This window comes from Dromaius novaehollandiae, chromosome 1, assembly GCF_036370855.1.
Source record: "Dromaius novaehollandiae isolate bDroNov1 chromosome 1, bDroNov1.hap1, whole genome shotgun sequence".
Lineage (NCBI taxonomy): Eukaryota > Metazoa > Chordata > Aves > Casuariiformes > Dromaiidae > Dromaius > Dromaius novaehollandiae.
In genome coordinates, this window is record NC_088098.1 from 181,420,239 (window position 1) to 181,432,802 (window position 12,564).

Genomic DNA, 12,564 nt, shown 5'->3' on the forward strand with positions numbered 1-12,564 from the left:
TACCTGCTCAACCCTGAGGAGGAGACCTGGGTGGAGAAAAGAAAGAGCACATCTCAGTTTGCATCCTGCTCAAAACTTGAAGTAGCAATGAAGAAGCAGGGAAGAAAATGCAGTTGTGTTCATACAGAGTTAGCTTCAGCCTACTCACACTCAACAGCTCTGGCTTAGCCCCATACAAATAAAAGAGCCAGCCTAAAAGAGATTGTGTGCCTTAAACAAGAAGTATCCTGCAACCCAGAATTCTGCAGAATTAGGTACAAAGACAGAAGGTTATATCCACAAGAGTAAATTAAATACGTCTGTAGCAGTTCTTTGGCACTAAGACAATCTGGCATGGATCAACCCAGATCCTCATTTTTTATTTCTCATTGCCTTTGATCAGCTTATCCTGTTAAAAACTATGTCTTACTAAAAAATGCCAACTACTGTCTGTGGGATTGCTTTTTGTTTTTTGTTTTTGCTTCCCTACCAACTGTCCCAATGATTATTCCATCATAAAATGTCTTGAGTGGCATAAAGGGCAATAAGAAAATTAAAGCTAAAGAGTAAAAACGTGACAACAAAAATCACACGTATACATATACCATCTGCAGCATCACACAGCACAACTAATTTATGGCATGCATGATGCTGAAAGTCTGGACAAGACTCAACTGTACTTGCTTAAACTTTTTCTCCTACATGGATTAAGAGAGAACAATCAATCCACTGTAATGCTCTTTCAGTAGATTTAATGTACAGTGAATGGATAGTAATTAAACTTTAAATTTCTAAATTGTAATTGTGCTATGATCTCTTTTTTTGGTATCATCTATAAATTACAGTCTACTGTATTATTAAAAGAGGCAGCATTGAGATTAGAATATTAAAGTGCCATAGCAGAAAACAAGTAGGGCTCTGCTTTCAAAGAAGCTTTTATCCTACAAACGCAATCAAAAAGAGCACATGACCTGTAGCTGGGAGGAGAGAAGAAAGTTATACATGATTAAAGTATTTCAAACGTAAGCTAACAGGGCAACTTCCCCTCTGGACAGCATAGCAGAACCAGATGAAGGAACTTCAGAGATGACATCATAAATTGCTACAAAAGCTAAAAAGCCAGCTTTGGTCATCAATGTTCTAATAGACTCACATTCTCTAACGAACACCCAAGCCTAAGATAACTAGTATATTTGATAGCTTCCCATTGACTGTGGACAGTGAATATCTCACATCCCCCCCACCCCCGACCATTGCCCACACTTATTTATGCCTATTTTTAGGTAAAAACCTTAAATGTTTAAGTTAGTTATCCAGTTTTCGTAGACAGCCTCTAAAGTCAGTGGGAAAAGACATGCATCTCCAAAGTAATTTGGAACAGCAGGCTAATTCAAGAGATCTGAATCACCCTTGAGCAGATTATCTCACTCCACTGACAGGAGAGCACCCTGTGACAACACTCCTAAATTAAGTACCTACAATTAGGCAGCTCAATCCAGGTCAGTCTGGCCCAAACCACCAGTCCCTCACCTATTTTCCAAACAGCAAAATGCCAAATTCCCCTTCCACAGTTCCTCTCCTCACAGAGACAGTTTTGCATGGGGAAGGAAATAATATGCTTTGAATCACAGCAAAAATAACCGGGTCTCTACCAGGGCAGGGCCAGCAGCCGGCTCATTTCTCCTTCAGCTCCCTAGGAGAATTCATCAAGCAGCTGACAGACCGAGGCTGGCAAGCCGACATAAGCAGAATTGGACAGACAGGGCTGACAGATTGAAATTGATTGCCGGCCACCAAAGCATGGCAGGTTTTGCATGAATGGTCCGCAGGGAGGGCAAGTGTGTGAGCAGGCGCGTGTGTGTGTTTATACGGAGATTGCAGCAGTAGACCAAACTGTTAAAACTACACCCAAAGATGATGTGCTGACTTCCTTAGGTGGAATCCAAGGTACTTGGCAAGAAAGGAAGAGCTAGTTTAAACTGGAGCTGTCACAGTGAATAAACCACCTTTCTTTATCTCCCTTGTGTGCCCCCATACTGCAGAATTCCTTGCCACCAGCTGTTACAGACCCTAAAACTCTAGGTGGGTTCAAAACTACCTGAATGACTTCATAGAAGAAAAACTACCAAAGGCTGATAAATGCAAAAAAACAACCCTAGATCCAAAAGTGCCTCCACTGCAAACCACTGGAGGTTGAAAGAATATTCTGGAAAATACCACTAAATTATGACTTTCTTCATATACCCTTCCCTAGGCTATTGCTGGATAGTGGACAGTGGGATGTCCACAGCATGGACAATTTTATGTTCCCTGTCACATCCTTAAAAACTGTCACCAGGCTGAGGGTTCTCCCATGCTTCCTAGGAGATCTGTAATCACCCTTTCCTTCTAGAACGAACCTAGACAAGGATAATGGGAAAAGGGAAAATGTTTGAAAGAAAAGTCTCCCTTGATCAAGGTGCTCCCAAGAAAGCAGAAGACAAAACATTTGTTTCCTCCTACAGACATAGAGGAAGCGGAAAGAACATAGCCCACACAGCAAACAGCTCAGCAGGAAGAGATTTACTGTTTATCTCTTAGACTGACTTTTATAATTTTGAGTGAACATATAACTATAGCAAATGCAAGTCTCTGAGTTCACCACTTGCTATCTAACTCACTCAATTCCCTGTTAAGCTCTGTTCCTTGTCTTGTCATTTAAAATATTTTAAGTAGTAAAAACTCAGCTGTCATTTGGAAACACCAAGAGATTCCTGTGTCTGTTAACCTTCATCGAGACACCCATATGAAAACTCCAGGAAGGAAATGAATGCTTGGTCAGCCCAAAGGCACACGTTAAAAAAAATAGAAATAAAAATTTCCTTTAAGTTGTGTTGCAGTGCCATTTATTTCACTAAAACTTAAGCAAATAGTGAATTGCTTTACTGAATCAAGGCCCAAGTATGATACTTGTCTGAAATACCTAAACTGTATTTCCTGGATTTTTTCCTCACAGCTTAGGATAAAATCCTGTGACATCATGAAAATATTTTGGCATATATAACTTTAGTACAGGTAGTATAGTGGCAGAAAAATTTCTCTCTATTCTAGAACAGTCAGCTGGCTGTGCACCAGTTTCAGCTCTGGTGACTCCATACAGATTACCAGCCACAGTAAGTTTAAAGCTTTTCCTTGTATTCATTCTGGGCAGCTCTAACATAATTGAAAGTTTTCTGTATAGCAACACTCAACGCACATAAGGAACAAGAGATCACAGAACGTCACAGAAAATTACTAAAACACTATGTCATACTTTCCATTGCCTTAAACTCAGGGAGCCAAATCTAACCTTTCTTATACAGTAGCTCAGCAAAATATAAGCGCATCCTTTTATCTTCTTCTGTTCAGCAACCATTCCACTATACGCACATGCTTTACTGTTTTGCTGAATAAGGAAGGTTGGCTGAATCAGGGCTCAAACTGCCACACTTCTAAATCAGTCAGAGCTTTACATGAGCACTGAGATTCAGAGAAGGGTAGAAAGGGACCACAGCTATAACACAGTACATTCTGCTATGTAGCACAGGCCACGGGTATTAAATCCTGCTTTGGGTCCAGTAACTGTGGCTGAGCCAGAGCATATCAAAAGGGTTTGGCTTTAACTTAGCAAGAAATAATTAAAAAGGGAATGAGGCCAAAATGTTAAATTTTTCAAAGCTGCTGGGAAATGACAGCTCCTAGAGATGCAGAAGAAAATATGTCCCAACAAAGGAGTCTAGAACACGAGAGAAACCTAAACTGGAGAGCCGTAAAGATAATTCAGTCTTATGTGTTCAATGAGACAGAAAGCAATAAAGTATGCTAACTATGCTAGACCTAGATATTTCAGTTTAAATTATAACACTAAATTGGAAATGTTAAATTCCTTCCAAAGGCAACCAGAATCCCCAAAGCATCTGGTTGTTTTGAATAATGCATACAGAGAAAAAGATAATTTTAACTTCTCTAAAAAAACAAGCAGAATCTTTGTTAGAATTCTGAACTTTACAGGTTCCTTTCATAAAAATACCTTGAGAGACATAAAATATTCTTAGAGTAAAGCAGTGTATTTATTAATTTAAACATTTCATTTTGGTTTTATTCAGTAATCACTGATACACCATATTTATCTGAGACAAACTGTGAACATCAGTTAGTCAAAGGGTTAGAGACCTGAAAGTTTATAGTGTAACATCACTTGCACTTTTTAATCGAGATTCATTTCATTAAAGGACTGATATTGCAAAGATTTATATGTATACTTCACTTTTTGCACTGTGTGTAGTCCTATCAACTTCAACATGAGTAGTCACTAAGCGTAAAACTGAGCAATTACATAAATCTCTGTGTAGGATTGGACTTTAATACATCTGGGAAAAATAATTTAACTATTAGCCTCTGGGTGGGAAGAATCTGAAAGGCACTGATGCCAGAAGAGATCTAGAGATTTTTAATTGGGAACAAATTAGATTACTATGTAATATGATAGAAAAACAAAAAAGGCAATACAACTCTGATTGAAGTATCTCATCACAGAAGTAGGGAGAAAATAATCCCTCTGTGTTTTATTCAGATAAGAAAAATAGTAGCAATAATTAGAAAATACATATATATATAATTACATTACTTAATATGAAAACTTTCAATAAATATTAGAAAAAATATTCTGATAAGGGGATCTATTAAGCTGTGGCATAATCACTTCAAGGAAAGAATGAAAAGCAGAGCACTACTTAGGAATTTTAAAACTTAGCTGGACATAGCATTAGAAAATGCACTGCCAGGACAAGTCTTCATGGGCTGGCATTCAGGGTGACTTAACTACTTCTCCTTATTTCCAGTTTGTGTCATTCCATGAGCTTCCAGCTGTGTAAGCAGCATTAGAGACCCCAAGCCTGTTCTGGATGCAGTGGCTTACCACAGGTATAGATGCACTATCTTTGAGAGCGTTGCCTCTCTGCGGGCAAGACACCAAACATGTTTCATGATGGAATCCAACTGTGCAGAATTATGCCATAATTAAATAATTATAATTACTTACATTAAGCATAATTTAATATAATTACCTAAATGCTCACTTCAAGTTTGTGTCTCAAATTAGCAACTTTTTTTCCTTTTATTCAAAACCATATTTCTTTTGTTGGAACTGTCAGTGTTATTTTATTTGTTATCATGACCTCTTTTCCTTTGCCAGTGTCACTGAATAGCAGGTACCTGTACCTCAGAGAATTTAGCTTATTAGTTAAAGAACTCTGAATTCAACTGAGTCTTAAATAGACTTGGAATTACAGTTCCCGTGTGACTGTAAAAGCGCAGAGTATAAAGATTTGCAATATTTTTCCATTATAAAAATGTTTTCTGTTTTTTTATGACTTCAACAAATTGAACTATATGGACTGTGCATCCACAGTCAATGGGAAGCTTGATGCACAAGCACTGGGCAAACTATGTGATAGTTTTGAAGCCCAAGCAGACTTTGTCTTTTCCATCCACATGGAATCACTAACTTCTTCCAGTCAGGGCTACTGGACACCAAGACACCTCCTTCCAGGACGGCTTATTACATTTGCTGGGCCAGACCACAAAATCAAGAACAAGGAACCTGAACCACCTGTAATATCAGCGGCAACCGATTTCCCTTCAATGCAGCAAAACAGAAGGAAACCATCTGATTTAAATGCAAAAGTAACAAATCTAAATGGGGAAGTGAAGGAAAGAGTATAGATCACTACCAAAAAGAAACATTGTAAGGCTAGAAACACAGAACCTGGGAGCTTGGCAAGAGAAGACCACGACTGCCTGGCTGAGAGGCTTAGGGAGCTTACAGATCTAAAGGGCTCTCAGCAAGAGGTGGGCTGTGTCGCCAAGTACATGGCGCTAGTGGAGCAGGCATGTACCTGTTTTCACTGCTCTCTTTGCATATACCCTGATTCCCACAGCATTTGGATTTTACTGCCCATGTCCTCAGATCTGTCCTGAAGAAGAGCAGCAGTGCTGAAGTTCACAAGAACCATTATAAGTAGTTCCGCCCTTTAAACTGGTGGGAACTAGTACTCCACAGCAATGCAAATGTAAGGAACAATGTCTTTGACTTGTCCTGTGAAGTAGTTATTCCTACATAGAGAGAATTGCATTAAGAAAGCAAGTTGTCTTCAGACCTGTAGAGAGTGCAAAAGGGAAGAAGCATATTCCCCTGGATTCCCCGAAGAATAGGCCAAATGGAAAAAGTGTGGTACACACCAAGGGCATTTGGCAGCTGACTATAATGCAGGACATTTAAGAGGTCTGGGCAAGGCAGCACTGAAAGGAGGACAGATGTGCTGATCCAATATTGGGAGGGTTTCGTTACGATCCCAAGGATGAGATTAAGACCCTAAAACCGGTCAAATATCGTACAACCTCTTAACTTTATTTTTCACAAAGTGGGGAGAAAAGGTGGGGGGGAAGGGTAAAGGGGAGAGGGGAACAAGGGCAAGGGGAAGAGATAGAGAAAGTTGGGAAAGGAGAAAAGAAACTAGCTACCGCCACTCCGAGTCCGATGATGTTCCGCTGGCTCCATTCGAGATCGTCAGTCATTGCAAGCCCCCTGTGGCAGCAGCCATGGCCCGGCCGCGAAGAGCACGGAGTTCGGCGCACAGGCAGCCACTCTGCGGGGCTCCTTCTCTCCTTTATTCACACAGTTTGCAGGTTTTATAGGTTCTTGCCCCACCTCTGGGAGGTGCTTCCTCACTTCCCATGCAGATTAGCTGTTGTGCGCAGTCCGCCCTCTCGGAATCTTCCAGAAACGGGCTGGGGGCTTCTGGGGAGTCTCTTGTTCATGCGCAGATCGCAAATGTGTACGTGCGGTTCGTGCCAGACATGCTGTTCCCCTAGAAGGCTTCTTCTGCCCTCTTTGCACCTTTTTTTTCCTGCATAGGCGCATGAGGTTGTTTACCTCTAAACTGTGAAGAAGATGGTTTCTTTAGTTCGAGGCAGGATGTTCAATGCCAGGAAATGGCGGTGCAGCGGCAATGTCGAGACAAAACCACATTTAGTACCGGTTCTCTACACAGGATCAGGAGCTCAAGGACCTACCAGGATGGCTTGCATTTGGCACTGTCCCATTTGGCAAAGGTTTCCTTAACATCATCTTTTTTCTTGGTTCATATGATTTTGCTTAATAACCTAGATCAATCAGTTACGTCATCTACCTCTGCATAGAACAAAGACCTGAACTCGCATGGAATAGTTGTAGACAGGATTTAGAAACTCTTTAAAATGCTATGAACTTGTATCACCATAATGCATTTCTAGTTCACCACACTAAATAAACACACACAGCGAATCACATTGTCTGTATCATGAACACAGTAAATTTCTTTTACCTCTCCACAAGGGCCAGATCAATACATCTGTGAAGCCAACCAGAGACACCCTTCAGCAGTCTTTGGATCAGATCCCTATTCTCTTTATCCTGTAATACCAGTAAATGTCTGGGTGAAACTAGAGGAAGGGATATATAATTGTATTTCAAATAGAAGGTTATTTAAATTTTTCCTATTCACTGGAACATTTTTTTAACACTGCTTTGCCTTTTGCCCCAAGAAGAGAATGCAAGTAAACCACAAGGGGAGAAAACAAGTAAACCAGACCTTACGATTTAGCACTCCCCCCATACAGGAAAAAACAGCTCCAATAAGTCATTTCTACAACTACAGTACCAATTTGTAATAGTAAAGTGCTCATTGTTATAATGTCACACACCAAGGAGCAGAGGCTTGTTCTGTCGTTCAATACAGGCAGCTTAATAAAGAATGAGTTGCCCTGTTCTTTACAATTTTGACTTGTGATTCTTCTGCCTGTCAGTTCTTTTTGGAGTCTCTTTCTTCTCTGAAAATAACTTGTGACACAATCTTAAGAAAATAAAGTCTCTAAGGATTACAGAGCAAAGTTAGCAGATATGTGAATGAACCACCCTCTGCAAGCAGGAGGTTTAAAACGGCTTGGAGATAATAGAGCCATCTCCAAAAAAATGTTTTCAGATAGGGATTATTTTAAACCTTGCTTGTTCAAACTAGAGTTCTCTCTTAGAAGCTGCTGAATCTAGTAGCCTGATAAATGCAAGATTACTGCAGCTCCCTGACCCCAGGTCCACCCAGCAGTGAGGCTGAGCACGCAATCCCAACAGGCACACATGCATATTATGTAGCACATGCGCACGTGTGTGTATATACATAAATATATATACATAGGTATACATACATTCACACACACAAGGCCAGTCCCACAAATCAGTGCAGACAGAAAACACACCACGCTGGCACAAACATGAACAGCAGAGGTGGCCTAATCATCTTTCTCCTCTCCAGCTGATCAGTACTGAAGTCTGATAGTAGAATGTACTTCAGTGTGTAGATATAGAAATATATGTATACATATATGTAGATATTTATATGCACATGCATAATATCATTCCCTCCAGCAGCTAGCCTTGGACAGTCTAGCCAGCTGGAGCAGCAGGTCCCTGATGTCCTGGACTCCCCAGGTGTCAGCACGTGGACCTATGGGCCCCTGGAGGTTTGAGGTCCCGATCCAGTTGCTGGTACTCAGACCTCTTCTACTCACCAGCTAGTCTGTCTTGAAGTTCATTAGTGTTCACACACACACACACACACACACACACACGATAGCTCATCAATGCAGAGAATAGAAATAGGATTTAAGAAAAAGATAAGAAGGCAGACCATAGTGATCAAACATGGTACAGTCAGAGAAGGGTGACCAGGCCCTTTATCTCCTTCTCCCTCTATTTTTCCATATTTGTTGCTCCCCAGTCCATCTTGATCCCTCCCTTTCCCCCAAATCCCATGGTCCTACCCTCTAAACATGTTATAGTAAGTCTCATATATATGCACAGTCCCCTTAAAACATCCCATAATAGGTTTTACACAATCCCAACATGCTTTTTCCCCCTGCATCCCTTAATGGGTCCTGGGGTCCTATTGACCCTAGGACCGCCAAAAACAAAAAGACAGGTAAGGCAACTATTGGGCCTTTTTGGATATTGTAGGCAATGGATAGAAGACTATAGCAAAAAAGTTAAATTTCTGTATGAGAAACTGACAAAGGATGGTCTGGTAAAGTGGAATGAGGGAGATCAGGAAAAGTTGGAACAACTGAAAGAGGATTTGGTGAATGCCCCAGTACTGAGCTTACCAGACCTGAAGAGGCCTTTTTTGCTGCTTGTAAATACAAGCGAAGGAACTGGATATGGAGGTCTAGTACAAGACTGGGCGGGTAGTAAGAAACCCGTGGCTTACTTGTCAAAACTACTGGACCCAGTCAGCAGGGGATGGCCTACTTGCTTGCAGGCAGTAGTAGCCACTGCCTTATTAGTGGAAGAAGTCCAGAAATTCACTATGGGTGGGGAAATTAAAGTCCAAACACCTCATAATGTAAGGGGGATTTTGCAGCAAAAAGCGGAAAAATGGATAACTGATGTGAGATTATTGAAATATGAAAGCATACTAATATCCTCTCCCAAATTGGAAATTGAGGTAACTCATTTACAAAATCCAGCTCAATTTTTATATGGGATTCCCGGAGAGTCGTTGGAACATGATTGTATTAGAACTATAGAAGAGCAGGCAAAAATAAGACCTGATTTAGAAGAAGAAGAGTTACCTCAGGGGAAATGGTTGTATGTAGATGGATCCTCTCGAGTGGTAGAAGGAAAGAGGAAATCTGGATATGCCATAGTGGATGGAGAAAACTTACGCACAATTGAATCAGGCCCCCTAAGCCCATCATGGTCTGCACAAGCCTGCGAGCTATATGCAGTTTTGCAGGCTCTTAGATTATTACGAGATAAGGATGGGACCATATTTACAGATTCAAAATATGCATACGGAATAGTACCTACGTTCGGGAAAATATGGGAAGAAAGGGGGTTAATAAGCTCCAAAGGAAAGAAATTAATTCATGAGACACTGATCAAAGACATATTGGAGGCATTAAGGGGACCTAAGACAATTGCGGTGGTATATGTAAGAGGCCATCAAAAGGGAACCAGTTTACAAATTAGGGGAAACTACGTAAAAGACGTCCCCTGAAGAATGTTACTGCTGCCGAGAAGAACCAATAATCCCGTTGCTCCCTGCAATGGAGTAGACGAGGAAAGGCAGAGTATCATGAAAGTGGGGATAATGATTGTGATTCTCCTGTGGTTGAGTACCACGATATCTGGGGAAACTCCGCCTAGCCATCAACCGTACCAATGGACAATATCTAGGTTGGAAGACCAGACCACGTTAAAGGAGAATATTACGAGTGGAAGCCCTACCTTCGTAGTACCCTTAGGGCTCCTGCTAAATGAGGAATGCTGAAAAAGGGTGACAACGTTTTACATGTGCCCTAGTAATAAACCAGGGAAAAGGTACTGTCAATACCCGGGACATTTTTATTGTGCCTATTGGGGATGTGAGACTATAGCCCCGGAGTGGATCACAGGGGGAGGTAAGGACCCCTCATTAGCAGTGGAATGGGTACCAAAAGGCTGTACCATCCCCACTCGACATAATAATATAGATACAGGTTGCGGTCAAAGTTTTCCAAACAAGGAGATCTGCCAACAAATTAAATTAATTGTTAAGAAACCTACCGACTTGGGTTGGGTTATTGGTAAAACTTGGGGTATTCGACTGAATGTCCCTGGGACAGACCCTGGAGGGCACTTTGTAATCCGGAAGGAGACAGCTCCAGCAGATGTTAACTCAGTAGGTCCCAATCAGGTTTTGACAGGTGAAGTATCTATACAGAGAAAAAAGACAAGTCTCATTATAAATGAGACAGAAATAGCAAAAGAAAATCAAGATTATGTATTCACAGAGGGATTTTTAAAACAAAACACTCTCTGGAACTTGATGGAGACCAGTTACATAGTCCTAAATCACACATATCCGAATTTAACTGACAAGTGTTGGCTATGTTATGATCCTAAACCACGTTATTATGAAGCCATCGGGATTGCTGGCTCACCAAAACTAATGAATGGAAGCAACCCAGGAAGCTGTAAGTGGGAGAATAATACCCAGCAGGGTATTTCTCTAACAGAGATAACAGGAAAAGGAAGGTGTATCGGAAATATTCCAAAGGATAAAGCTCATTTATGTGCAAATAAGAATGGTACGATAAGGCATAGAGGAGACTGGCTAGTCCCTGCTGAAGGTACAACCTGGATCTGTTCTAAATCTGGAGTTACCCCTTGTATTTCCCGTAAGTATCTATTGACAATACAGGAATTTTGTGTGCAAGTAATGATTTTACCCCGCATAATATATCACCCCCAGAGTTACATATATACTGTCTCAGAGGTTCGGGAAACTCTCCAGATTAGCCATTTGTATAGGAGGGAGCCCATTACTGCCCTAACTGTAGGATTATTATTGGTTTTAGGAGGAGTGGGGGCCGGAACTGGGGCAACCGCCCTCATAAAAGGAAATTATGACATTTCCAAACTAAGTGCGGCAGTAGACGAGGATCTAGCCAAAACTGAGCAGTCTATAAGCGCACTAGAAAAGTCACTGAGATCTCTATCTGAGGTAGTGCTACAAAACCGAAGAGGTCTGGATCTTATGTTTTTAAGGGAAGGGGGCATTTGTGCGGCCTTGAAAGAAGAATGTTGTATCTATGCAGACCATACAGGAATGGTAAGAGATTCAATGACTAAATTGAGGGAAAGTTTGGACAAGAGGAGGAAAGAACAAGAGGCACAACGCAGTTGGTATGAAAATTGGTTTACGGCCTCCCCTTGGTTAACCACATTGGTCTCAGCCGTTTTAGGACCAGCCTTATTGTTAGCAGCTTGCTTAACTTTTGGACCTTGTATTTTTAACAAACTAATTGCAATTGTTAAGAACCACTTAGAAGCAGCCCATTTGATGTTGGTGCGAACTAAGTATGAGCTAACAGAAGAAGACCCTGAGTTTGAGCTGAGCCGACAAGCTGTACAAATGTTTGATGAGCAAGATGAGTAACAAAAGAAAAAGGGGGGACTGTGATGGATGGAATCTGTGCTCATCAAATGAATGAGCCAAGGGGTTGGAGTATTGTTTCAAATTATGTGTGCTCATTATTCAGAGGTTGGAAATGTTATGTATATGCTTTAAATTATATGTACCCGTTGTTGGAATGTATTACCAAGAACAAAAAAGGTCCGACTCGTGATGTAAAGGTTAAGCATCCTGTTTATGCGCCTCGTGGCCAGCATGACTCCGAAGAAGGCCTCAGAAAGCATCCGGTTTGTACACTTCGCGGTCAATGTGACAGATGAAGGAAGTCTCTAAAAAGGTCAAGAGGAAACAGATGAAGGACTTGAAGGAAAATAACAACCAAATGATTAAAGGTTGCCAGGAAATTAGTAATACTGGTTGGACTTCTTGTCACGCAAATATCACCTAAGAAATTGTATAAAAGCTCACGCGTTTAGTATCTCGGGGTGGAATCGTAGGGGTTACTACCCCCGTTGCACCCAGCGCTGTATTTCTGTCAATTTATTGCTTAAAAGGAATATAATAAAAATTTGACTTT

The 12,564-nt window shown here is 41.0% G+C and overlaps 1 long non-coding RNA gene across 1 annotated transcript in view; it reads right to left on the minus strand.

Annotated features, from left to right (window-relative positions):
* The window catches only part of LOC112989985 (uncharacterized), a 46,717-nt gene extending 40,004 nt beyond the window's left edge, over positions 1–6,713 (minus strand). The window contains exons 1-2 of the long non-coding RNA XR_003260967.2: positions 6,520–6,713; positions 4–26 (exon numbers count right to left, since the gene is read on the minus strand). This is a non-coding gene — a long non-coding RNA (uncharacterized LOC112989985). The remainder of the gene's footprint in view (positions 1–3; positions 27–6,519) is intronic.
* Between the last annotated feature and the right edge of the window lie 5,851 nt (positions 6,714–12,564).